At 41.1% G+C, this 24,061-nt stretch overlaps 1 protein-coding gene and 1 long non-coding RNA gene across 3 annotated transcripts in view; one reads left to right on the top strand and one right to left on the bottom strand.

Annotated features, from left to right (window-relative positions):
- The window catches only part of LOC310677313 (uncharacterized protein), a 728,781-nt gene that overhangs the window by 314,795 nt on the left and 389,925 nt on the right, over positions 1-24,061 (top strand). The window lies entirely within an intron of this gene.
- LOC310677798 lies at positions 3,039-14,042 on the bottom strand. 2 transcript variants are annotated; one of them, XR_014511459.1, is made up of 3 exons: positions 13,979-14,042; positions 4,745-4,798; positions 3,039-3,253 (listed from the first exon to the last, which is right to left on the bottom strand). It is a non-coding gene; the product is annotated as an uncharacterized lncRNA (long non-coding RNA). The 2 variants fall into 2 exon arrangements; XR_014511460.1 differs by lacking the exon at positions 4,745-4,798.

Raw genomic sequence — 24,061 nt, 5'->3', positions numbered from 1 at the left:
GGTCATTTAATTGATTAAAAGCAACACAGTTAATTAACTAAACATTATAATTGGTCAGCAGCCCTTGTAATTACCCAATTCCCAAAAGACAAATGTCCTAGTAGTTGTTGTTAATATGCATGCAATTATTCTAAATTGTAGAGCTTTAGGCTTCAAATGTTACATCTTAATCAGAATGGAATCTAGAAAAGGTTTCCATGTAGCAGTGACTCCTTCAACTTTCCACAGTCCTGGGCTGCTATGGAGAGGGGCTATATAATCTAAACTAGCTATTGTTTTAAGTGGAACTTGTCAATCCAAAACCTGTTAAAAATAATCAATAACTTGTTTATTGAAAAGGATAAAAAACAGTTAGAGTAAAATGTCAGCCATTTGAGAGGTGCTCTAAACAATGGCCGAGAGAGTAGAAATCAATACACCCCCTAATCCTCTATTAAAAGTAAGCCTGTGATCAAAGTGAGCTCTGTTCTTCCTATGACACTCCTAATTTTCCAAACTTTCTTCTTTCAAGGAACACTTTCTACATCAACTTGTCTGCTGAGAAATCACTGTCTTCTAATGGAACCCTTGCACATTGCAGTGGATTTTCTGGGGCATGTTCTTTCAGTTAAATTGAGCATTGGCCAGAATTGGTCAGCCCCTTTACTTCTCCTTGTGAGCTGAGACCACACCATTAAATCATATTCAGCAATCCAGTGCAACTACCTGCTCCCATATAAATCTACCCACAGGTTGGGCTATTCCCCAAAGGCCTTGTCTGAGTGCCTCCACCCACTGAAATATGATAGATGGTAAAGGGCTTGCAAATCCTAAGGTTGGCAGTTTGAATCCTCATGATGGGATGAGCTTCTGTTGCTTAGTCCCAGCTCCTGCCAACCTAGCAGTTCAAAAGCATACCAGCGCAAGTAGATAAATAGTTACCAATGCGGCGGGAAGGTAAAAGGTGTTTCTGTGTGCTCTGGTACTCTTCACGGTGTCCTGTTGCGCCAGAAGTGGTTTAGTCATCCTGGCCACATGACTCAGAAAAGCTGACTGCAGACAAACACCTGCACCCTTGGCCTGAAAGCGGAGAGAAACACCACACCCCATAGTTGAAATTGACTGGACTTAGCCATCCAGGGGTCCTTTGCCTATGGCAAATGGCAAGGTAGGGCAGTGCCTTGTTAGTGGAGAGCTCTCCTTCTCTTTGGAAATTTGCCTTGGTCCTTCCATATTCTCTTTTAGTAACAAACCATAGGTAGCTCTGAGAACCTTTGGCTGGCTCTGAATAGTTTCCTCTTGTTTCCGCTGTTGTGATTAATGTTTCTGTTAGCAAGTGGGACCGGCAGCAAAATGGTGCAGTGTATCCCCACTTCCCTAAGAAGCTTGCTCCTGCTTCAGCTTGGCTCAGAAGCATTGTTCCAGCCTCTTGGGGAATGGGGATGGTCATCCCTTTGCCTTCCTCTCCATCCTTCCTGTTATAAAGCAGGAAGAGAAGTTTAACTTCATGGCTTGTATCTCCCAGCTCTAATCCATGCACGCGATAAAGTTGTTAGGGGTCTCAGCAAGTCAATTCTTTCTCTCTTTCTTTCTGTGAGTCACCTGCTCTCAGTTATAGACTAAAGTGATAGACTCATACAGTCTGTCAAACCTTTGGTTTCTTTATATCTCCCTGCTGCTGCCACAGAAGTGAGTGCTGCCCATAGAGAACAATAGAGAAATCCAGCATCATAGCATAGCTGTGCGTTTTCACCCACCTCCAACACAAGGTGGGAGTTTCTCTCTTTGGTGTTCAATATGATCCTGGAAGTTACACTTCCTAGAGAATGTGGTGAGTTACTCTATTCTTATCTGCATATGCTCAGAGTCAACTGTGCTCAGTACTTTGTAAACCATAGAAGCTTGCAGGTTCCTGTTGGTCTGTTGCTGTTTAATTAAAATAAACCATTTTAATTCTTTTAAATATAAAATAAGATATCCTTCTCACATTTTCTTAAATTGTTGGCAGCCAGACCAAGCAAATTATGCTTTATATCTCTATTATCCTGTTGCATGCTGTTGTTGTGTTACATTGCTGTGACAAGGAAAAGGAATATATGTATCCATATTCCAAATTTCCACTCAGCCTCCCAACTTTGCTATTAGAGGGAACAAAAAAGAATGGTTTTGATCATTTTTGGCGTGTGTTTTTCTAGGATTTCCTTATGCTTGTGTTAGACACTTACTCAAAATATTTTAAAGAAAATACAGAATACATCTCTGGGTGATATAATGGATTATGGGCAATCTGTTTTTCAGGGAAGCTTGTCTGACATCACCGAGAAGCCCCTGGTAATCTTCCAAGGAACTTCAGAGTTCCCATGGAACAAAGTTTGAAAACCACTGCTGTCATGCTGCAGTGGATGCTAACCAGCATGCAGCCATTTTCATCCCCGCCTTCTCCAGATATACAGAGTGGAAGTCAATTTATGGCTAATTCCTCGGCAGGAATGCTTGCTCAAACCCAACAGAGCTTCTAGTGGGTATACCAGTTTATGAGGCAATCTGTCATATTTAAGCAGATCTCTGTTCCCTGACTAGCCTAAAGCAGAAGCAAGCTATCTGAGTACTGCATACTGCACTGTTGTGAAAATGTACTAAACAATCATTATGGAAACAGGAATGCTTTGAGCATATTTCTACTAATGGATCAGTAACTTGCATTCTGATTGGTTGAGAGACAATATGTTTTAAGTCACCCATACAGAGAGATCAGAGCAGCCAGCAGCGTTGTAGACTTAAAGCTACTTCGCTGCCAATCCTTGCTTATGAGGCAGTTTCAAAACTATAGATTTTCATCCTATAATTCATTGTGTTCTACTCCTTTGTATTCAGTGGGAGTTGTGGACTTGGAGTATAAATGTGGAAAAGTTCCATAACATCTGCTGCTAATTTCTGCCAGATGAAAGTGATAATGATGATGAATATTTCTGTTGATGCTACTGATACATCGGCGCATCTAAGCTCACTTCCACACTGTATGAATATCTAATTGAAAATACATGACTTGTAACACAGACTTGTTGACTTGGACACAATTTTAATCGTCTTCATTCACTTTAGGATTTCTGCTTTCTAATTTTAAAGGAATAGCATATCTGGTGAAAGTTTCTTGGTGGAAGTTTTGCTATAAGGCATGTGACTTTACCTTGGTAAATGCATTTTATGCTTTTGACCTGAAGAACTTGATATTTTTGTGTCCTCAGCTGAAACTGCCCAGCATTGCCTTGAAATTCTAAGAAATGAGGGGGGGGGGAGAGAATGAGTTATGAAAGGTAAAGGTAAAGGGACCCCTGACCTTTAGGTCTAGTCGTGGCCGACTGGGGTTGCGGTGCTCATCTCGCTTTATTGGCCGAGGGAGCCGGCGTACAGCTTCCAGGTCATGTGGCCGGCATGACTAAGCCGCTTCTGGCGAACCTGAGCAGCGCACGGAAATGCTGTTTACCTTCCCGCCGGAGCGGTACCTATTTATCTACTTGCACTTTGATGTGCTTTCGAACTGCTAGGTTGGCAGGAGCAGGGACCGAGCAACTGGAGGTCACCCTGTTGCAGGGATTCGAACCGCCAACCTTCTGATCGGCAAATCCTAGTTCTGTGGTTTAATCCACAGCGTTGCCTGCGTCCCTGAGTTATGAAAGGATAGTGTAATTTGTTAATTTTAGGCTGTGCACAGTTTTCGCTCCCACCAACCCAGGGCCCCAAACAGACCCAGAGAACATATGTCTTGGATCGGTTCCTGAATTTGAAAGTCGGGCCAATTTGAAAGTCGGGCCAATATTTAATTAGGGGTTGTTTTTTTAAAATTCCACACAATCAGGAGGAGGGCAAGGGAAGAAGACACTGTACCTCTTTTGCCTCTCCTATGACCATATACAGAGAGCAGAAGGATTCAGTCCTGCTGAAGGAACATTGGGAGGTCTCACTGGAGACACAGGATATCCAAGATGAACACTGATAAATTCAGACATACAAAAATAACATACCAGAGACTACTGGCTCATGCTTCTGCCTCTGACTGTCAGGCTGTCTTTTTTTGGTGGGGTGGGGAGGCTACTCTACCCAGGAATCCCAAAGAATGAAAAAGTTATTGTAAGTTCCGTTTCCCCTTTCTCTAGTGATTCAGGTTTATTCATTTATTTGGTTTGATTTATAAACCCTCCCTTCTGCATACAGATAGACAAATCCATTTAAACATAAAACAGCCATTTAAAATTATTCATAGCACATCAAACAATGCAGTGGGTGAGGTGCACAGTCGCAGCTGACCACTTCACTTAACTGCTTCCAAGCGCCTGAATAAAAATATGCATTTTAAAATGGTACCAAAACTCATGTGAAGTTGGCACCATTTCTGAGAAGCAGGCATTTCAGAGAAGGAGGGCTACTACAGAGAAAGTTTCATGCCACTATCACACAATGCACTTCTCCTGGTGGCTATTTGTAAGCCCAGCACTGGCTGAGACATTCCAGTTCCTGCAGTCAGACTTTACCTATCATGCTAATCTCCGCTGTATGGATAATCACTCTGTGAATCCTAAGCGGGAACAGCTGAACCAGGTGTCTTGGCTCAAACGTGTATGTGTATATATTTATTTGGCAGGCTACCCATTTGAAATAATGGAGATAGAGAATCCACTCTGACTCATTGATGAGCCAGTCTGCTGTGTTAATCTCAGTCATCCCTCCTATGCGCACTGCTTGAAAATGTAGTAAAATTCATCACCACCTTGATTATGATCTTGCGGACTTCCAGTTGGAGAATGAAAGACGTCATGTTTCTCTGGTGAATAAATAATATAGGATTTGTCAAAATGGATGAGAATTGTTAACTCCTTGATACCATTCAGAGAAGGCCCAGAATGCTAACCTGCTTACCCTCATAGTCTGCTAACTAATCCTTTCTTGGCTGTGCATCTGGCTTCTGAAGTCAAGATTCTTTGCTAATGCGGTAGTTATCAAGCCTAAGGAGAACACTCTGTGGGCCTCTCTGGGAGCCACTATGACAACTGTTGTTGATAATAGACACCAATATAGTGATGAGTAAATATCCTTGTCATGCCCTCCAGTGGTAAGGCGTTTTGAACCTCCTTTTCTTCACAGGCTCCATTGAACACACTGGTACCAAACACAATATCCCCATAATTCAGAAGTGCTTGCTAGTTATAGCTGTAGCACTGTGGAGACATTAGCAGTTCAGCTGAGCTCAAGGCATGGACAAGTGACAGAACCTGGGGTCTTTGAGGAGAAAGCAAAATCCTTCTTCCTCCCCTCATCACCTCATAGGGCATGCAAATATTCTTCTCTTCCTGGCTTGTCTGCTTTTTGAGCTTCTCCCTAGTTCTTTCCCCTAGCCAGTTCCTCTTCCTGGGATGTCCATCATCTCCTTCTTCAACCTTTCTCTCTCGAGACTATCTTGGGTCTCTGGGGAGGTGCATTGGTAGCTCTGCATGTGGTGACCATTGTTGGCTCCCAGTTCCAGTCTCCTGACCCCTCTTTTCCTCTGCTGTTCTCCTTCTGGTTTCAGGGACTCCCTTCACACCACTTTAGCCTCATATTTCCCACCTGCAGGTGACAACTCCCCACAGATGTGACCAGAGCTGATTTTTGATCCAGTGATGGGCACCCAGTACCAGCCACATGTACAGTGGTGCCTCGCAAGACGAAAAGAATCCATTCCGCGGGTCTTTTCGTCTTGCGGTTTTTTCGTCTTGCGAAGCAAGCCCATTGATGGATTAGCGCTATTAGCGCTATTGACATTTTCAGGGCTAAAAACGGCTTTTTAAGGCTTGGGGGATTAGCGTTTTTGCTGCTAAAATGCTTTTAGCAGCTTAGCGCTTCAGGAAAAGGGGTTTTGGAGTGGGGGGAAAAATCAAATTTTTTCGTCATTTTTCGTCTTGCGAAGCAAGCCCATAGGGAAATTCGCCTTGCGAAGCGCCTCTGCAAACGGAAAACCCTTTCGTCTTGCGGGTTTTCCGTCTTGCGAGGCATTCGTCTTGTGGGGCACCACTGTACTGACATCAGCCAATAAATCCTATCCCCATGTGCTCTTGCCCTTCATTCAGTGGCAGCCATGGGGAGAGTCCGTCACCTAGTGGGAAGGCTGACAGCACTCCACGGCCTACATCTGTAGTCATATTTGCTTTAACATCTCAAACTAGAAACGAGATAAGAACTCTCTGAAAACAGCAATGTGAAATCCAGAACAATCACTCCTGTCAGAAGACAATCATGTCTAGTGGTTGGCCTGGTATAATATCCACAAATGGTCAAAGTCCTGGTCAGTGTCTCACTACTGGATGTTGTCATCAGCAGTGCAATTTTGTCATGAATCTAGCATTTCTCATATCTGTGCTGAGGAAAAAAGCTCTCAAGCTGGTTGGGAAAAAATGAAGTAGTGGTTTCTGAGACGGGCAAAACAGGCCTCATCCCTGGACAAGACCTAAGAAGATATTGTTTGGGTAGGGAAAAACTTGCCTCTTGTGCCCAAGAGGGTGCCATAAACTTAACAAAAACTTGCATAAACACCCTCAGAACTGAAAAAAAGATAACTGGAAATCTTCTGAAGTGGAAATATTTAAGGAGACTGCTTTTGAAGGATCAACAGATGCCACAGTGATCTTAATCCTGGCACCACTACCATCACTCTAGGATGAAACACTCTTTAATCATTGATTCTTCTTGCAATGAGACACTTCAGGCTTAAAAGGGTTGAATATTGCCATTCTTGAGGGTCCTATAATTTACCATTTAGTGTCTTTGAGACATCTTGCTTTAGCCTTCTGCAGCTGTGAGAACAATGAAATGACTGGTTGGCATTAGGGACAGAAACCTAATGCTTGTAAATACAGTAAAACTGCCTTTGGGCAATTTGGCAACTGCAAGGCATAACATTGGAGGTGGTCTTCTGTTCCCACTGATCAGATATTGTCTGAGGTAATTTCTGCTCAAGGTGCTTATTTTGAAGCCAGGAATTGCACTGTATATTTGTGTGACTTCGTGAACCAATCTTGTTTCTTTTATTCAAGAAGGGTGATGAGAAAAATGCTAACATGTTGGTAGTATACAGATGTACGGTTTGCTTTCTTTTAATGGAAATGTATCCTCGCCTACATGGGCCAAGCCCCTACGTGAAAGAGTGCCTCTCTCTTGCAAAAGACATAAGCTGCTGAAGTAAAATTCAAACCATGTCACAAAAGCTCAGATACGAGCCACACCAGAAACCTTCTGTCTGTTAGTCAGGGCTGCCCAGGTTGCTCATAGGAAACCACTGTTGGTGCATGCCCTATCTCTCAGCCAAGAGGAGGTACTTCTCAAAAGTAAAGACTGCCAAACCAGTGAAGTAGTTCAAATTGTTACTTTTTCTTGATTAAAAAACAACACTGAATCCATGTGCCCACTGATGTGCAAACAGACACAGCTGTGCTGCTTTGCTTTTCTGACTTATTAGTTTAATAATCATGGAAGTGACTCCTAAAAACTGAATAGATTTCTTGTTTTGTTTTTTAAAAATAATAATAATTATTGCAACCATTGGTGCAAGAAAATGTTTCTCCTGCTACAATCTCCTGTTCTTCTGTCACAATTAATCGATTTTCGACTGTAGATGCATACTTTATTAATGCTGTTGATGTGGAAGCACTTGTTAGTGCTATTAAAAAATATTTATAGGTACAGACAGTACCCAAGAACTTACTGCACTTGCTAATTTAAACCAATAGGCAGCTTAATTTGACAGGTATTAATCTGGGATGCAAAAGGGTCACTCAGTGAAAAATGTTGGGTTCGGAAGCCAATGAAACTGCTCAGAATCACCTTCCCCATTTAAAGCTATGCTTAAAATAGTTACAGACTCTTGGACGTGCAAATTAGCATTTTGGGTTGATGCAAAATCTACTACTTTGCTAGTAAAGCTGCAATCCTAAACAAATTTACTTGGGAGTAAGGCCCAATGAGCACAGTGGGATCAAAATACAGTACTAAGTAATCACATACTAGATGAGGCTTGTCGAACTGCTATAGTCATACATATCGCAGCCACGCAGTTAACTACATCTGGCTGAAAGTTTCTCTGTCTCCAGAACACAATCCAGCTCCGATAAAATCAGTTGCCATTGTACCTGTGTGTTGTTATCATCCATATAGTTAGGCTGCTTAAGCCCACAACTTTAATGGGATAAAATAACCCACCTAAGCAGGTACAGGGACTACGGAAACTGCTTTTGCCACTTTAGAATGATGCTTGCATTACAAATTTAGAAAATATTGTTTTATTATTACTAGTACTATTACTATTATTATTATTATTTTATTATTATTTATACCCCGCCCATCTGGCTGGGTTTACCCAGCCACTCTGGGCGGTTTCCAACCAAGTATTAAAATACTTTATTTTAAAAAAAGACCTATGACTCTCATTCAGAAAAAAAATGTTGTGCTTAGGTCCCATCTGATGCCCTTTTAAATGTGTTGTGGGCAGAAGGGATTACAGTCGTACCTTGGTTGTCGAACTTAATCCGTTCTGGGAGTTCATTCAACTCCCAAAATGGTTTGAAAACCAAGGCGCAGCTTCCAGTTGACTGCAGGAGCCTCCTGCACTCAATCAGAAGTCGCGTAGGACTTTCGGCTTCCGAAAAACGTTCTCATACCAGTACACTCATTTCTGGGTTTGCAACATTCAGGAGCCAAAACGTTCGAGTACCAAGGCATTCGACAACCAAGTATGATTATATTGGTTTGTTGTTCTTAGCTTTACAATGTATTTGTGGTTTTTATATTGTAATTTTATGTTGTGAGCCACCCTGAGATCTGTGGATGAAGGGTGGTATACAACCAACAACAACAACACTAATAAGGGTTGAGTGAGTTAATAACAAGTTAGTTAGTTGTTATTATTATTACTACTACTACTACTACTATTATTATTATTATTATTATTATTATTAATACCCCGCCTATCTGGCTGGGTTTCCCCAGCCACTCTGGGCGACTCCCAACCGGATATGAAAAACACAATACAGCATTAAACATTAAAAACTTCCCTAAACAGGGCTGCCTTCTGATGTCTTTTAAAAGTTAGATAGTTGCTTATTTCCTTGACATCTGATGGGAGGGCGTTCCACAGGGCGGGTGCCTACTGAGAAGGCCCTCTGTCGGGTTCCCTGTAACCTCACAGTGAGGGAACTGCCAGAAGGCCCTCAACGCTGGACCTCAGTGTGCAGATGGGGGTGGAGACACTTATTCAGGTATACAGGACTGAGGTCATTTAGGGCTTTAAAGGTCAGCACCAACACTTTGAATTGTGCTCAGAAACGTATTGGGAACCAATGTAGTTACCTTGTCTCATTGATTTTATTTGGTCTCAGGTGTGGGTAAGACTGTGCACACTTATGTTCTGAACTCCACTGAATGGTATACTTCAAAGTTAACATCCATAAGTTTAGCCTGTACCTTTCTGGGTTCAGAGCTCCCTGTTTATAACTCCCACAAATATATTTTTTTGGTAATGCTATCCTAAATTTTCATCCATCTCTCAAGAGAGGACTTTCTGAAATGAGTTTCTAGTCTCAGATGAGACCTTGCAGTTTTTCCTTTGACCTTAAATAATTGAACACTTTAGATGTTTTTGATGGAGCTTTAAACATTCAATACATTTTAACTAGTCTTGAAATGTGTCATATTTTACTTTCATACTCTTCCATCTGTGGTCAGAGGTCATGTCTGAAGATAAAACTGTATCGTCATTTCAATGCATTTTAATATAGCTTTTAAGATTCAGGTGTGTGGGGTTTTTTTAAAAAAGGGTATCAGTTGCTATTGGAGTGCATTAAAACATGGGAAATATTTCTAAACTTGCTATACCAGCAAAAAAAGAAAATAAGGGGGGGGGAGCAACAGCACATATGTACATAATGCTATAGCAGTGTAACATTACAAAGCATATTATAAAGCATAGGGTGGCAAACAACATAATAGCAGCAATGTTTGTTTGTTGTTTGTTTGTTATTTCTCACCCACCCTTCATCAAACCATCCCAGGGCCAGATTGCAGTCCAATTAAACAAACAATGTTAATTAAACTGAGAACAGTTGTAACCATGGCATAGCATTAAAAAAATCTCAGTTATAAAACCTGCATGGAGCCCTCAATGATTTTTCATTGCATCAGCTAGCTAACATCACAAAGAAATTAATATTCCACAAACTGCCTGGGCAAACAGGTATTCTATCTGGTGTTGAAACAGGAACATTTAGCAGCAGCAGTTGTATATGCAAGAGGAGGGCATCCCATAGTCAGGCCACTACCACAGAGAGGGCCTGAGCCTGTGTCACCACACATTGCTCTTCCCCTGGTGATGGAATAACAAGGAGAGCCTCCTATCACTTTAAAAAAAGAGTGCATATAGATAGAACATACAAAACAATGGTGTTATACAACAGTATGCAATATAAAGATGTAAGAGTTCTATTGTTCTGGATCAGTTGTTCATCATTCCCACACTTTCTAAGCACCTACAGATCATGATGTCTCAAAAGAAAATAGTACTTCCTTAGAAACTGAGGTGAATAACTTGAAGTAAATGATGTTTTCAGGGACAAGTCTCCAGGTCCTCTCTGTTCAAAACTTCGAGCGAAATTTCTTCACTTTCCTGAGCCGTGTTTCTGATCATGGAGATCAATGCAATGCAACAAAGCATTGTGTTTCATGACACTTTTGGAAATAAAGACAAGTTTGATTTGGGGGTGGGGGATGGGTCACCACATTTTAGATGTGACATCCCTTCATCCATTTTGAGTTCAAGTTCTTGCCCTATTGCATGAAAATACTCTATATTTGCCTCCGTACCAGTCATGGTGCTCCTGGAGTTCTTCCAACTGCCCCCCCAGCTATACAAAAAACACAGTAAGGACCAAGGACCTGATGTGTAGCACTGGTGTCCCTAATTTAGAACAGGCAATGTGGCTGGTGCTTACTGGGATGGAGCTGTGTGGGTTCACTAGCAGGGTTGCTGGTGCTGCACTAGTGTGTCCATGTAGCTCTGACCCCACCCAGTACCATAGCAATGGTGCAGTCAGGCATATATTCATTGAACTGCTGACGCAATCACGTAACTACTTTGGGATGCAACAACAAATGTGGGATGGATGTTTGTGCTAAATCAAAACTATTTCTTGAAGTTGCATGCTGAGGAGGGGAAAAAAGAGGAAGGACTTGAGAAAGAGGGCTCAAGGTGTGTGTGTGTGGGGGGGGGTTAGTCTCTGTAGTCTTATACTTTAAGCTGTAACAATACCCAATCCACAATATATCTCTCCTCCCCCCCAAAGCCCTCCGAAACAGGGTTGGAAGGGAAATTAGCTAGCTGTACTGAGTGAATCTTACCTTCACCTCTTTAGCTGACCTGGATACACAGTATGTTATGGCCTTGCAAGCATCAACTTTATCCAGCTCAGTGAATTTTATGTTCAAGTCTTTCCCCAGGCATTTAAAAAAACTAACTTGTTACAAAGCTCAGATTAAATCACTGCAGGCAAAAACATAGAAAGCTTGCGGCAACTGAGACAACACAAAATGGCTTCCAGAGAAATGAGGGTAGTGTAATATTAATGGTATTTGTCTTGGGTAGGAGAAGGTGAGATATATGTATACATGAGTGTGTGTAAGAGAAGGGTATTTATTTCTTTTTTTTATGCATACCAAATGCCAGGTTAAGTAATTGGGGCCCTCTTTGCATATTATTGTTTGGGTTACAAACCACCCTGACATAATATTGATGTGTACATAATATTGAAGTCATTTGACTACTTTCTGTAGCACTGGAGTCTAGCATAGCCTGAAAACTGGATTGGGGAATAAAGAAGCAGAGAGTTGAAGTCAGGAAGAAAGAAGCTGACTGCCCTAGGTCAAATAAAGTTCCAGGAAACACAAGGAGTGTCAAAACCTTGCAGAATCTAAGATACAGCAGCCACCTCTTTTGAAACCAGCCCAGGAGAGGAAATAGGCAGGAAGAACTAGCTGCACAAATATAAGAGAGGAGACGACACCTGGCTTACCAGTAGTACATGTGAAAAGGATCTAGGGGTCTTAGTGACTCAAGCTTAACATGAGTCAACTGTGTGATGCAGCAGCAAAAACAAACAAAACTGATGCTATTCTTGATGGCATCAACAAAAGTATAGTGTCCCCATCAAGGGAAGTGATAGTACTGCTCTGTTCTGTTCTGCCTTGGTCAGACCACACCTGGAGTGCTGTGTCCAGTTCTGGGTGCCCAATTTAAGAAGGATATTAACAAGCTGGAATATGTGCAGAGGAGGGTGACCAAGATGATCAAGGGTCTGGAACCAAGCCTTATGCGGAACAGTTGAGAGAGTCGGGTATGTTTAGCCTGGTAAAGAGAAGACTAAGAGGATATAAGATAGCCATTTTCAAATATCCAAAGGGCTGTCACATAGAGGATGAAGCAAGCTTGTCTTCTCCTGCTCTGGAAGCTAGAGCCTGAACCAATGGCTTCAAGTTACGAGAAAGGGGATTCTGACTAAACATCAGGAAGAACTTTCTGACAGGAAGAGCTGTTTGGCAATGGACCAGACTGTCACAAGAGGTGGTGGGTGGACTCTCCTTTCTTGGAGGTTTTTAAGCAAAGGTTGAATGGCCATCTGTCATGGATGCTTTAGCTGAGATACCTGCATTGCATGGGGTTGGACTAGATGACCCTCGGGGTCCCTTCCAACTCTTGGATTCTATTATTCTATGATAATCACACTGCAAGTTTCACCACAGTATGACTATAAACTTAGTACATGTTAAAAATGCTATAATATTAATAAATGTTGATGACATATTGCAGAGTCTCAGGAACTGTCAGTTTACACCAGGGAAAAGGACAATATGAGCTGATCTCATTTCAATACTAGGGAATGTGTGCTATTGAATTTCATTATAGTTGCTTTATTTGTTATTTTGAAATTGCTAGTATCTCCAGGGCAAGTGAACAGATCTAGAAAATGAGTTTTGAATAAACAAAATTGCACACTGTTCACCTAATTATTACCTGTGTTGCACTAATGGTCGAAAGTTCAAAACTTAAAATTTGTAACATAGTAGCCAACATTATTTGTGGTTGTGATTCTGCTCCTCAGTCTTCATATTTTCAGGGAGTGAATTGTATAGAAATAAATGAGACTTACTTCTGTGCAAAATTGCAATCCCAAACACATATCCCTAGAAGTAATTTCCATTGAAATCAACAAGGACTTGTGTTTTAAGACTCTCTCTGGTAAAGAGCACTGGAGAAATAAAAACATCAGCTCAAACAGAATGGGCCAGAATGGCCCCCTCATAAATATAAATGATGCCAAAAAATGGGATGTATTAAAGATAAGTAAGAACAATATTTCAGAACTTAAACCATTACAATGTTATATTTTGTTAACCCCTTCAGATCGCTTCTAGTCTATAAATGGTATTCTAGAAAAACAACCCAGAATGTTAGTTTTCAAGCTAGCTAAACCAACAAATTCAGCAGACACACATACTCAGATGAGATTTATGTAGTAAGCCAAAATGTGTCAGGAAAAATAGACCAACTACTGGCAGGGGTGGACTTTGCTCTTTCAAATTTCAGTTGTGCCCTGGGAGAGGCCAAAATTCGGTGCCCCCTGCCTCTTGCCTTCCGTTATGCGTGTGCTGTACAACATAGTTGTGACACCCTGTGGTGCCCATCTCAGCTTGGCGCCCAGTGCAAGGGAACTGTTTGCACTGCCCTAAATCTGCCTCTGCCTCTGGTCTAGCCAAACCAACCAAATTCAAATCTGTATTTTATGGATATGAACTACTATTGAAACATAGTTTCTGCAGACATTTTTGTGGTCCATTCCATGAATCCCATCTAGTCACGTGAAGCTGGTGTTCTGGATCACTTTTTCCAGAATAATGTTGCTTAGCTAGAATGGATATCCGAGCTTACCTGGCCTTAGGAGAGCTCACAAAGCCCGTGCCTCTGCCTTGCCTCTCTCTGCCTGGATCTCGGGTGTGGGGACCAGATAGACAGTCATTCAGTGAGCTCACAATGACTTGCTCACTGACATATTGAGCAGTTCACAGTGAAGTCTCTCTAACCTTGTTTTACTCTGTAAAGCTCTAAACCACTTGGACCAAAAGCACCTTGGGGATTAAACTGATTCCTCATGATCACTGAGACCCTCCAGTGGGACACTTATGGTGGTTCCCAATTCCCCTGAGGTTCAGTTGGCCGTAACTAGGGACCAAGCCTTTAGCAGGCCCTGCCCTGCGAAACTCACTGCTGATAGAACTTCAAGCAGGAGCCAACCCTCCTTTTCCTGAGATGTCACTCTTCCAAACACTTTTTTGTCTAGACAGGTCTTTACAACATGCTTTCTAAACATGGAGCTTTGGTTGATTTCATACTTACATGTTACGTGCAATCTTTCTGTATTTTTATGAAACTGCAGGTGATGACTTCGTAATTAAGTAAGTAAATAACTCCCGGGAATCACCCCCTGTCCCTTTCTAAGTGGCCTGGACCTGGTAGATCAGTTTCAATTGAATATAATGGTCAGACCTGGCATCTGGATCTCTGCAGAAGTCCCAGGGGGTGGTTGTTCTGTCACACGTAGTAAGGACTCCAGGAGTCTGGGCAGTATTTTGGAACCATCCTACTTGGCAGTTGGTGTTGTGTGATGTTTGTCTGGAATACCAGTTATTTCCCAGGATGCTTATGCAAGCATGGTTTCTGTGGAGGTTCGGTGGCTTACTGCATGAATCTCAAGTTCTCATAGGTGTCCTGTTAATTTTGAGGATCGGTGTAGCTTAGAAGTTGGTGTTCTGAGCCATTTTGGTTTGGTTCCAGCCTTTACACCATTCAATTTTCAATCTATATGCTCCCTACAAAGGCAGTTTAATATGAGAGACATTTGTGTGAAAGGAGAAGGAAGGCCAAAACACCTGACCTGCTCATTTCTACATGTTTCTGTTTTACTAGGGATTCAGTGAATATGAAATTTATAGGCAACTTAGAAGTCTGTAGTCAAATGCCTGGCTGGAGAAGCTTATTTATTTAAGATATTTATGTACCACTTTTCAAACAGACCTCACAAAACAGTTCACAAAAGGGCATTACAGCAATAAGGATCAGTTTAGAAAGAGAGAGAAAAAGAAAATGTTACAATAGAAGGTGAAAACAATTGTTTAGAACAAGCTATGATGGCTTCCTTAGCATCCTGCCCAGGTCAGGATGCCCCTGTGGTAATGGCTGGAAGAAGGAAGAGGAATCACCACGGACTTCTGGATTGTGGCAGCTCACCTGAATGATTTATTTCTTCTCCCTTCCCCTCAAGCCAAAATAGTCTTTATTGATTTTAAATCAATACAGAAAAAAATATAACTGTTCGGGTTGAAGCTGCAAGCCCTGTTGACTACAGTGGCTGATAATAAGGCACCTGCTTTACAGTATTGTTATCTTATGTATTTTTACTTGGAAATAAATCTCATTTGAGGGGGGATTCCCTTAATGCTCCCCATCAGCGGAAACCCTCACAAGGATTCTGCTTGCCTAACAGGGTTACCCCCTCTCCTCCCTCCATGCCCCCCCCCCCCAAATTGGCTTGGTGGGTGGTCGGAAGAACCCCTGGAACAACATGCAGGGAGACGAGGGGAGATCATTCGATCTGGCAAGCTGCAGTGCTTGTGCAGATGGAACGTTTGTAACAGAGCAATGTTGAATTCCTCCCACTGTATTTAATGGGTCTTATTCCCAGCGAAGTCAAAATTAGTGCCATTTACACCCCAGTGCAGCTATGGTTTATTTGGATGTATTTCAATGGGACTTGAAATTACACATATTTGGGAGTGCAGGCCTAAAGGGGGTGAACTTTGTTTGGACCATGCTTAGTGTGGTTATCAAACATTCCTCAACTACTTATATAGGCTTCAGGGTTATTAAAATAAGAGAGGTACATTTATGGTAGTTTTGAGGTCATGTTTTTCTTTAATTCTCACATGAGGGCCCCTCTCCTTCACTATAACATATAGGAAGGTTTTGTTTAATTATTGAAAATCTTAATATTTTAATCCTCTGAAGCAGCCAGCTCTAGAGAGGGAATTGGTCGTGAAACTCTAACTTTCATTATGGATCTGCCAATATCCCAGCATAGTAATGTGCCATTGATTTTGCTATTATGGACGATTACCTGCTTCAGCTAAGGGGTAAAAGGTTCATGGATTAATTCAGCCATCTATTTTCCCTTTAGTATTGTGTATAAGACATGCACAGACATGAGATGTATGTGAATAGACCATTATGGGAAAATATCTACTTAGTGTACATTTTTAAAAGCACCCTTCCGCAGCCTTCCTCTATGAAAGATTTTGTTTGGTTTAATGATAAAGCTGATGAAACATTGATCCCGTGTTCTCTTCTGAAGTCTTGAGGAAATTATTGTTAATCAATGTAATGGAGATATCATGAATTCCTTGAATATAAGCTTGGTTATTGTAAAAATCATGGTCTGAAGTCTACCATACTTACTCAATTAGAAGCCATTTTATGAAAATTATGTATAAGGTAGAATATATTATCCCAATAACCTCCAGATTTGACTCCAAGACCTTCCAGATTCTATGTGCAAAGTTGTGGCCCTCAAATTATTGGTTTGAAGAAGGGGTAGCTGGCCAAACTGAGGCATTGTTTGTGAGTGGCTTCCACCAGTTGTTTGTCGATTATCAGAGTCAATGGTCTCAGGTAGTGAGTATGCCAGACAGTGACTTGGAGTTTGCCAGGGCTCCTGCTTGCCTCACGCTTAGCTTGGGTGACCAGCCACCCAGATCCCTAATGGGGCAAGGCTCTTTGTTGCCCCCCCCCTTCCACTTTCCTCCCTGCTTCACTCTAAAATATCTAAATTTTAAACTATATTGCACCAGGTCTTGATTACTTTGGCCATAACTTACTGTCATATTTGGATAGATGAGATTAACCCATGGAATGTTTTATACCCTCAATATTTTATCCATCTTTCAACAGACTGATAGTTCCTATAGATTAAGCTACAAAGCAAGTGTACTCAGAAGTGAATGTACTTAGGATTGCTTCCTTAAAAACATAATTTTAAGGATTACATATTGTAATCCTTAATTAGAATAATAACTTTGTAAAGTATACAGTATGGGGTTTCCCCCCCTCCCCTCTTTACTTTCCCTTCTACATGGGTGCTGTTTCTCTTTTTCTCTTTCTCTCTTTTATTTACGTCACACCATGTTTAGTGCACATAAAATTATGCACTTTTTAACTTTCAATAAAGATGTCTGAAAAAATAATAAAAAAGGGTTTGCTTCTGTAAAAGCATTAAACCTTTGGTAGCAACATCAGACTTCATTTGTAAATCACACTTGAGTGAGACTTTGTTGTTGTTGTTGTTGTTGTAAATCTCAGGATAGTAGGGAGAACCAATTCAGAGTGGGAGGTAGGAGGGCTATTTGGCCTGGTTCTTCAGGCTCAAACGGGCCTCAGATTTAGACACTTGTTAGTGTTTATTTTGTTTTGTTTTTTGTTTGTTTTTACATTTGATAAGCTTCACAACTTGTTTTTATGCACATTGGATCAAAATGTAAAACACACACTCAGCTTAAAACTATTAAGATGTGGTTTGGAGGAATTCATTCTTGTGGTTGCTAACTGATAGATTTTATCATATTAAAGAGTTTTAAATGTTCATAAATATTAATAAAAATGTATCTGTTCTGAGGGCAGACTTAGACTGTGATGATTGTGCCCTCTCAGACAAACTGATTATACAAACAAACCACTTGCTCTTTTACATGGTGCCTTACATGAAAACAGTATTGCCATTTTTAATATTTATTATGGCTAGTGGCCTCAAAAGCTAGAAGTGGCCCAGGCTTTGCACCTGGAGTCAAATTGCAGACGCAAAGGTTCACCATACCCACAGGTCTCTTTTTACGTTTGTTAATTTCCTGACCCAGATGTGAGGCTGGGATCCCCACAGAAGCTCAGGTGTTTGACTCCAAATAATCTTTTTAGAACCACCACCCTACAGATGAAGTTCTAGCATTTTTTAAAAGAAGCTACTTTTGACAGGTGTAAAAAACATCAAACAGATAACAATGGGGGTGATGACCGATTTTTTAAAAAATAAAATCTACTGGGTGATGTGTATTTTGGGGAGGAACTCATAGTCTATCCAAGACTCCATTGCCACAGTCCATCCCAAATACTTTATTAGGGATAAAATCAGACTATCACAATTGTTCTTGCAAGTATGGCTGCCAAAATTAGATCAGTGTTCATGTGAGAGCTGTAATTTAGTTCATGTCAAAATGACATGCCTTCAGGCACCTTGCTGCTCTGGTTCAGCGAAGTATGTGATTTTCCAGATGGTTATACTGTGATATTTAGCTTTTATAGTGAACATGTGATTGGTTTCTATGTCTGTTTTATGGCTAGCTGTTAAACTGACCTGACCATTGCCAGAAGGTGCTATGTAGCTGCAGTAGTTAAAGGCTCTTTTATTAGCTCTCTTGATACCATGGGCAAACAGATCGAAGCTACCTGCTTGAATACAAACAGCATACCCATCCTTTGGTGATAAATTCATCACAACTTTTCCGTTATTGGCAACTCCTGCTGTTCCATGCTGAAATGACTGCTTTGTATAAACAACCTGTTGCATGATAATGGCAATTATGATTTGAAAAGCAGTCATGAAAAATTGAGTCCCCAAAGCGTATCAACAGATCTCGCTAGATTTTTGAATACATCTAGGCTTAGGTCTCCTCCTCCTGCAGGGATGCAGAATTTCCTTTGGATGCATGCAATTTGTGAAGCAGCATGAAGCTGAAAAGGCAGACGTTGTGCAAATCATTATATGAACCCATTTCCTACTACTGAGGAGTGATACATTTTAGGGCAAAGGGTGGAACAATGTTATCTTCTCCCTAGAGTTGAACATGTTTATAATCGAAACAGGACTTTTGTGCTTGCTTCCTGACTGACATATCTTCCTCCACCTTTTGGCCCTAAGACTGAATATTATTATGGTTTCAGATTCTTTGGCAATGACAGTTGACTTGAAATTTACTATAAACCTGTGGCCTCTTCTCCCACTGTACTCCTTTGTGACCTCAGGGCTGGAGTTAAATAGCACTTCACCCTGCCATCTCTCTCCAAGAAAGGTGATAGGGTTAATAGAGCAGAATAAATTCAAATGTGCTCTTGATAGTGTATTAAAAGGCTGGCTGGGATGCTCTGGCTTCTCCTGCCTCTGACAAACAGCCAAACACAACCTTTTCTGGTACCTGCAAGGATTTGTGCGTATCCAGTGGGATATTCCTTTGAAAAGCAGGCCATTCCACCCAACCTATATCACAAATTGGTTTTGAAACTCCTTTCAGCTTAAAAAGGTGGCTTCCATGTAACACAGGGAGGAATCTGGCCTTTGCTTCTCTGTCATGAACAATCGGTATAGCTGAAAAATTAGTTTGGATAGGCTCTACTAATCTGAGGTCCGGGGAAAGCATGTTAGAGAACTGATCTAGTTTACTTCACAATCATGAGTTTCTCGAAAGCTGTCAGCTGAGTAATGTGTAAATGTTTTATGGGGAGATTCTGCCTAAAGCCATGGTGGTGGACTTATTGACATTTGATTCCTCCTCTTTTACAAAGTACTTCTTTGCAGACTGGATAATTAACTTACGGAACTTGTTGCTGGGAAGGGTGGTGGAAGTTACTCAGGTTCGGCACTTTCATAAGACAAGCTGAGACCATTATTTCAGGCAATAGGTGCAAGGAAGCAGTGAAACCTCCCCTGGGTCCCCTCTTACTTGCTGCACCCTTGCTGCTGCTGCTGCTACTGTTACCACTAACCAATCTCTCAACAAAGCTCTCTGCCTCTTCTGCCTCCCTCTGAGGAAGCCTTCTTGTTCTGAATTAGCTGGTCCAGGGGACACGGTGGATGCTTTTCACAACCAGAATGCCTCACTCTGAGGAAGGATGCCCGTGGCTCATCCTCAGAGCAAGGCAATGAGAAGGGTGGGGGGAGAGAGAGACCATCAGTGTTTGGCTGGCTCCTGCGTGTGATCCAGTAAGGCTGCCCTTTAGGTGGAATTTTAAAATATCTTCAGGAGTAAGTGATCCAGTACACACAATCGTATCACAGCTTCTTGGAGCCATTGTGGCCCTTATAGCTTTTATGCACAGTGCTTAATTCCTATGGTCCTGCACCAACTTGCACGTTGGGGCTTTTAAAGCAGTAAGAACAGTGATATATTACCTGGTCATAAGAACAAACCATGATTTCCAGTCAACTGTGCTCTACAGCCATTCTTCTGCAGTAGCAATGCCAATGTATATTGTCTTTATTTTTAGAAAACAAAACACAAAACTCATGTCAGTGGGAATGGGATAAACATCCTTAGCAGTTATTAATTTGCTTTCTGGTGTGAAAACCATAAATACAATCTTGAATTAATGAATAACCCTTTCTCCATTACCACAGAAGAGTAACTAAAGAGTTCATTTTCTTATGGAGCTGCTTAAAATAAACAACAACAACAACACAACATAATATTTAGATCCATATGGGAGGTTTGTTTCTACATGGTAGCTTTGCAGGCAGGCATTGGCGATAGAAATTTTAGCCAATGCTGCAGTGTCGGGTTTGGACAACTAAGTATATGTATGTGGCTCTGGGTGGAAATGTGCATTGTTATTCACATCAAAAGTCACATTCAGCTGTTTCAGTAGGGCCAACGTGAACCTTGTTGTGTGGATGAGGAGATGCATTCAGATCTGAATCTGCATAATCTAGACATTTTGGGGCTGCTTCCATTTGGCCCCCTCTCTTTCCTGTTTGCTGCACGGCTCTGACTTCTTTTTATTCTGGCAGCCATTTGGTATGGCCTGCCAGGTTGAAGATTCTTTTGTGGCATCCCTCTGGTTTTTTAGATTGGTTTTATCAGCTGCACCTGCCTCTGTTTTCACTTGCTGTTTATTTTGCTGCTGTTGTTTTATGTTGGATTTTATTGGATTTTTAAACTATTGTAAGCCACCCGTAGGATCGCAAATGCAGTGTAAGGGCAGGATATATATCTCTTGCCAATCTTTTTGTCCTATGGTGGTTTTATTGTTGCTGCTGCTACTGGTATTATTTTAATTTTATTGCAGGCCTCTTTTGAGCCATCAAACGTAAAAGCAGCAGGATATAAATTGAAATACGAAATAAATTAATTTGTCTATTCTTCTTTTTAGCCTGTGCAGTTTATGCATGATTTCCACATGTTTGGATGCTGTTGTGGGAAGCCAAGAATTAATAAACAGAATAGAGCAAATTTTCTAGAGAGGGGTCTCCATTAAAGGTGGCTATTATTATAGCATTTTGAAGATTGGAGAACCACTGAGAATTGCCGTATTCCAATTGAGCAAATTATTCTGCACATTCACAGCTCAGTGACTGAGAAAATAGCAACAGTGCTTTAATGGCAGTATCTATGCTCTGATAGGATTACTCGCGGCCAGCTAACATGTAAGAATTGACATTTTAATAGTAAGATTATTGTTTGGGCAATTGTACATGGATTAGCCTCGTCAAACACCCACTGACAATAATAAAGAAATTATATAATTGTGTAGTAGGGCATTGGCATGTGCTATCTTGCATTGCAACCAGCATTCAGTTTTAGAATAATTGTTCATAATGTAGCCAGATAAAATGTTGCTGTTGCTGCTGAAAAAGATACATCCAGTTGCTTTTACTGATTATCAGTCTAATCGCTGGCGTCTACGATTTGCATCACGTAATAACTAGTATTAACAAACTTTTTATCAGGGAATCTTTTTGTCCATCTCCTAATCTCACATTCATGCTTTAGAAAAATTGGATTGTGAATTAATCTCTGAAACCATGAAGACAAATGAAGCATTATGCACGGGGATCAGATCATTAGGGCTGACACAGGCTTCTAGAGACACCCAACCAATAATTAGAGTGTCTACCATGAAAAATGTAAAGAGAGCTGGTATAATCAAATTACTTCTACACACAATTGCCACAGGAAATAACTTCCGACTTCTCGGGTTGCATATCATGTTTCTTGTAAAATGTATTTGTGGTCCATCTCTGGCCCAACGCATGCACTGCTGAGTCAGCATGGGAGCAACTGAAAAGTGCCCTCCTTTGGCTGGCTCCACTTGTCTTGGCAACACATGGAAGCTCTGATCCAATCAGACACCCCTCTCCTCTTCCTTTCCACGTGAGCACCATTCCCAGATCTAGTTGTTGTTGCTGGCATGGGACGAAATACAATATCAAGATGTCCCATGTGACTTCAGCCTCTGTACACTATAGAGAATATGTGGAGAACCACAGTTGTTTTCCCTATAGCTACTGCACACGTCTGTTGATAATGTATGAATTTTGCAAGTTGTTTGATGGTTTGGTTTAAAAGAATAAAAGGAGAATTTCCTGAATGCCTAGATTCAGATTTGGGGCAAATACTCTCTTGGTGAGAGAACCCAAGCAAAGATTTAAAATCACAAAACATGCAGCAAAGTAAAGCATGGAAATATAGGCTTTTAGACCTTTAAAATATCCCATTTTAATTTGCTTCCCAAGCTTCCTCTGACTTCCCTTTTAGCATAGAAAAAACTACACAGTTTGCTAAGTTAAAAATTGTTTACTTACAAACTCTTCAAAGGTCATATTTATAAGCAGTCAGAAAACGCAGGCAGCCAAATTACCAATTATTGCAAAAAATGGTAAAAATGTTTCTAAATTGTTGGTCTAGAAACACAAAAATGGCTTGTAAGCCATGCACGCAGTCTGAGCCCGGAGCAACCAGGTTCTAACCTCCATTACACGTGAAGTTCACATGGTAGATGAAGTGTTTCTAAATTACTTGTACAGAAACACAAAGATGGCGGGCTTAAGCCATGCAGCCATCTTGGCTTGGAGCAATCAGTCCAGATGTCCTTCCTGGTTCATTAAATGTTCCTGGTTCATTAAATCATTAAATTTTGGAAAAGAGAGAGAGAAGAAACAAAGTGACGACTTCCAAGATGAGGGGGCATGCTGCGTGACCTAGCTAAGTCTAGGAAAACAGCTTACTCTATGGTCTTAATTCTTTCCTGCATGAACTAGAGCTAAGCATGCTGGTTATATGCTGATTTATCCCACAAATTATGCCTCTACATTGGTAAAATGTATAACGAAGAAGATTAGGGGAGGTCAGATCTTCCTGTTAACTAGGTCTTGGAGTCCACATAAGTCGTGAGCCTTTACTGTTCTTCTACTACAATTTTATATTTACAAAGCTTGTATTAATGTTTAGGGCATTCACCTCATTACTCATTTTGGCATAAGCTTCTTTGGGGCCAAGAGAGGGAAGCATTATGCTATTCCATGGAGCAGCTACTTTAGTTAGAAGTGGTTTTATAATTTTGTTCTAGTGTCACTTGTGGATGTTCTTGGACTGAGGCCAGGCCCTTTTATAAGACCCTAAGACTCCAAGGCTGAAAGTTCATTTGAGAACTTCCTTTCTTCTTATTGCACCCTGTGCCAATGTCATTTTGTCTGAGGGGGAAAAAATTCCTAGATTTGACAACAGCATTTAATACAGCAGCATACTAATATCATCAGCTGACAAACAAGGTCGCCATGACAACCAAGAATTTAATTCCAGTGAACAACCAGAAGAAGCCAAGTATCTTGCCCTTTTTGTTCATATTTTGACTGGCAGCCCAGCATCATATGTATTAATTTAAATTCTTTGAGTGCCATTCTTTGTCACCCAGCCACACACAAGAGGAAGAGACTTGTGTGAAACCAAAGCTTTATGGATAAGTTTTTTTAAAAGCATCTCAGTCCCCAGTTCCCCCCCAAATGCCCAGTTAATACTGAGCATGCCTAGTGGAAGCAGAATGTTGGGTGACTGTTGAGGTGAAAATAGAATCCCCAAGAGAGGAAAGAATGGAGTGCAATATCCCGGAATGGGGCATTTTGTTGCAGGTCACAATTGTTTT

Source organism: Podarcis tiliguerta, assembly GCF_965153285.1.
Source record: "Podarcis tiliguerta genome assembly, chromosome: 5".
NCBI lineage: Eukaryota > Metazoa > Chordata > Lepidosauria > Squamata > Lacertidae > Podarcis > Podarcis tiliguerta.
This window is presented reverse-complemented; position numbering and strand designations above follow the sequence as displayed.